The following is a 4687-nucleotide window of genomic DNA, read 5'->3' on the forward strand; positions in this document are numbered from 1 at the left end:
CTCCAAACATTTGAAAATTTGTTAATTTACATTGTGTAAAGAATGGAGTGGGGCAAAGGGCAAAAAAGTGGAAATTGCCACCACACAGAGAAGTTGAGGAAACGAGAACAGATGCATTTAAGGGGGAAGCAGGATAAATATGTAATTGAGAAAGTAATAAAGGATTATGCTGATAGATCGACCTCCTTGTTATTTTCAAAACATGCTGGATTTGCGCATTAGTTGCCCAGTGTTTTTTTTAACAATGTGACAATTATTCATGCAATGCCAATCAACCTATCCAACTGGCAAAACTGTTAAGCCTCATCGCTGGTGTGATAAGTTTTAAAATATTTATAAAATTTAAAACATTTTTGTTTATGTTCTTTCCATGTACGGGGAGGCATGGTGTCACAGTGGTTAGCACTGCAGCCTCACAGTGCCAGGGACCCGGGTTCGATCCCCGCTTGGGCCACTGTCTGTGTGGAGTTTCACATTCTCCCCGTGTCTGCGTGGATTTGCTCCGTGTGCTGCGGTTCCCTCCCACAGTCCAAAGATGTGCGGGTTCGGTTGATTGGCCATGCTAAATTGACCATAGTTTCAGGGGTGATTAGCAGGATAAATATGTGGGGTTACGGAAAGAGGGTGCAATTGTTGTTGGTGCAGGCTCGATGGGCCGAATGGCCGCCTTTTGTACTGTAGAGATCCTATGATCATGTGTCATTTTTATCTTCATCAATCTTTATTGTCTCTTTATTTTTCTTTCCGTATATGACTTGACTCTAATTCACCCCTTTTCCTCCTCTGTTCTTTCTGTTTCTTTGTCAGTTGTTAAATTGCACGGGTTAAGGAGAAATCTTTTGGTCCTTTTGTTCACCAAGGTCCCAGGTGTCCTATTAACCTTGCTCTTCTAGCAAGATATGGCGGTAATTATTTCCAATTTGAAAGGTGTAGGAAAAGGTGTAACTAAAAGCATTTCATAGAGGATGGACCACTCCAGTGAGATTTGGCTCAATGCAAAGAAGCAGCATATCACATATCTGTACGTGAAGGAATAGTGCAGTTGTGAAAGACACACATCTACTGATATATTAATAGGCTTGCAGGTAGTGTACACATCTGCAGCCACACTCAACACTTTCCACATCACCATTCCCCATCACATACATTCAACTAACTTTGAGCACTGCATCCTAATTTATTATCTAAATTCCACTGACTTTAAGAAACCTCAACTATCATTAAAAATGTGGAAATTGAGGTGAAAATAGCCAGATTATTTGAATGACATTATATTTGTCATGATGAAAGAGTACATGTACTAAAGGTAGTGATTTCCAATCTGCTGAATCACTGTGTCTCCAAGACAAAATTTGCAAACAGAAGAGATTGCAGCTTGCAACAAGTAGTGGCTCCACGGATTTGAAGGTGCTGATGCCATATGTGTAAGCAAGAGTGAATTTAGTCTGAGATGGAACATTTGAAGGGCATTGGGTTCGATGGAAGTTAACAAGGAAACAGACAAGTGTTATAATGAATGTCAATCATGAATCCAGCAGGGAATCCAGGAGACTCTTATTTATCCAGAGAATGGTTAGAACATGGAAATTGCTCCCACACGGAGAAGTTGAGGAAAATAGAACAGATGCATGTAAGGGGGAGCAGGATAAATGGATAATTAAGAAAGTAGTATAGCATTATACTGATAGAGTGAGATGAAGACAGGTAGAAGGAGACTGATGTGAAACATGAGCATAGGTCTGGAGCAGTTGGCCAGATGATCTTTAGGTGTTGTATTTTATATATTTAACTTTGCACCCCTAGGGGAATCCTCGCAACAGATTCTTCTCTGGGTGAACCTGTTGTAAACCTCGCCAACGAAGGTTTGAAAATACAGCAAGGGTCAACATATAGCAGAGAGGGGTGGCCTGAAAATAATATTAAAATTAATTCAAATGCATTAAAATAAGGTTTTCGCCCTTTGTGGGTGTGCCTGCAGCTCACCAACTTTATTTGCCACATGTTGGGCATTTATATAGGCGAACTTAAATTTGAATTTGATTGCTGCCCATCTTAATCTGACCCAATCTGATGCCGATTTCTTACGCCAGTGCTATCTGTCTCTCCCAGTTCTTTGTGCAGCTTGTTTCTCTTGCCACATCCTGGATCCCATCATCTTGTCAAGTTAGTTTAAACTCTAACTAAAGCAATAACAAAACATTCCAGTGGACATTTGTCCTGGCTCTGTTGCAACCTGTTCACCCTGTATAGCTCCCACTTCCCCCAGAAATAGTCCCAATGTCTCAGTAATCTAAAGCCCTCCTTCATGTACCACTGAAACAGGCTGCATGACTGTTTTGGACAAATAACCCATGAGATTTGTGCGAGTGTATGCATAAAATGTCAGGCTATACCAAAAAAGAGAAATGAGCCTTTTTTCTATGCAGATAATCCTCATTCCAATTCTCTTCCTGCACCTACTGGGTGCGGTGAGACAGGCTTTTTTAAAAAATCCAATTCAATCGGATCAAGTCCAATTCAGAGTCTCAACAAGTTGAGACATTCCCGATCCAAGCTGACAAGACAGGGCTCTCACCTCCTCTCTTGGGCTTGATCTACATGATCCAAGCTGATTGGAGTAGGCATTGCACCTCCTCCAAGGCTTGATCTCATTTGCATCTTAGCCAAAAGGCCGAGATGCCGCTTTTAAAAATTGCTTCAAATGAAGCGAAAATGTAACCTAATGACTTCAACCAAATACAGCATGTCAATACTACACTTGATCTTAGCCAAAAGGCCGAGACAGGCTTTTGTCTACTTCCATAGCTCGTAATTCCCAGAACAGGTTGCTAGTCTGTTGCCAGAGGCTTATAGCTTGAGGGGTGCCACTCCACATCTAGTGTGGCTGACCAAGAGTCTCTCCGGCTCTTACCATTAGCCATTGGCATGTTGGAAGGATTTTGCATGTTGACACACAGATTATTACAGTTATTAACGCACGTTCCTTGGTCATCAAGACCTGGGATGGAACTCAAACCCAGAGCTTCTGGCTCAGAGGCAGGGACACTACCCACTGCACCACAAGACCTCCCATCACTCTCATGCTGTTGCAAATGAATTGAACAAAAAAGTTGGTTTGAAAATGGTGAGTTTAAGAACATTTGATTCTGCAGCAGGCTTCACTTCATGAACTAGAGCAGGCACTGGGGTTACTCTCAACACATGGAAGGTAGAGAAACAAATCAAGTGAGTGAACCCAAGGAAAGGATCTGGCCTAGGTCAGATCAATGCAGAATTTCTTAAGGAATATGCTCATCAATTGGCAGTTCTTTTATCTCTGGACTTTCAAAAATCGTTTGACATGCATACTGTTCCATTCTGTTGGAAATCAGCCATCATCGTCCTGGTTGCTAAGAAGTCACTGCCTACTGAGCTGAATGATTACCAGCCAGTTACTCTGACATCGATAGTCATGAAGTTTTTTGAGCATTGTGTGTCAAAGCATTTTTCTTTTGATCCTCTTGTTCCACATATTGATCAGTTACAATTTTCGTCTCACCATCGTAAATCAGTGGAAAACATTGTTCAACTGATCTAACGGCCTACAGATAGTACTATAGAATAGAATCCCTACAGTGCAGGAACAGGCCATTCGCCCATCAAATCTGCACTGACTCTCCAAAAGAGCACCTCATCCAGGCCCTCCCCTCCACCCTATCCCATAACACTGCACATTTATCATGGTCAATCCACCTAACTTACACATCTTTGGACACCAATGAAGAATTTACTATGGCCAATCCACCTCACTTGCACATCTTTGGACTGTGGGAGGAAACTGGAGCGCCCAGAGGAAACCCAGGCAGACAACGTGCAAACTCCACACAGACAGTCACTCAAGGCCGGAATTGAACCTGGGTCCCTGGTGCTGTGAGGTAACAGTGTTACAGGATGGCACTGTGCCACCGTGCCACCCTATACCACTGGGCCATCACCTCCCTTGAAATAGATTAGACAATTATGCTGAAGCTCCCTTTGTTGCTTTCTCTTCAACTTTTAATACCATGTAACCATTCAAACTTAATGAAAATTGCTGTTGATCCGACTCTCCTACATTGGATCGGTGAGTTCCTTCACAGCAGGACCCAGCGGATGTTAGTTTCTGGGATTAATTCGGAGCCCATGTCAATAGACACAGTTTTTCCTCAGGTCTATGTAAAGTCATCTTTACTTTTCATCCTCTTTATCGATTAATCTTGATTTGATTTATTATTGTCACATGTATTAATATACAGTGAAAAGTATTGTTTCTTGCATGCTATACAGACAAAACATACCGTTCATAGAGAAGGAAATGAGAGAGTGCAGAATGTAGTGTTACAGTCATAGCTAGGGTGTAGAGAAAGATCAACTTAATGCTTAAATTGAGATTAAGATCAACTTAATTAATTGGTTGATTAAGATCAACTTAATACAATTGATTAATTGTCGATCAGTGGACAATGACATAAGCATCCTGACATATGCTGGTGATGCGGTGCTTGTGGGTTTCATCAGGAAAAACAAAGTAAACTGGAGGACCTTGGTGGAGAAGTTTGTAAAACGTTGGGAAAACCAATTCTCTTAAATTGAATGAAAAACAGATGGAAGAGCCAGCCTTAGACCCGCGGAAAAACGCAGTTAATGATATTGTTCATGATGTGGACAT

The 4687-nt window shown here is 41.6% G+C and overlaps 1 non-coding gene across 1 annotated transcript; it reads right to left on the reverse strand.

The window, feature by feature from the left end:
• Window positions 1–2589: 2589 nt before the first annotated feature.
• LOC144481943 (U2 spliceosomal RNA) lies at window positions 2590–2789 on the reverse strand. The gene has a single exon (XR_013495805.1). It is a non-coding gene; the product is annotated as a U2 spliceosomal RNA (small nuclear RNA).
• Window positions 2790–4687: the final 1898 nt, after the last annotated feature.

The sequence above is a fragment of the Mustelus asterias genome, chromosome 2 (assembly GCF_964213995.1).
Source record: "Mustelus asterias chromosome 2, sMusAst1.hap1.1, whole genome shotgun sequence".
Classification (NCBI taxonomy): domain Eukaryota; kingdom Metazoa; phylum Chordata; class Chondrichthyes; order Carcharhiniformes; family Triakidae; genus Mustelus; species Mustelus asterias.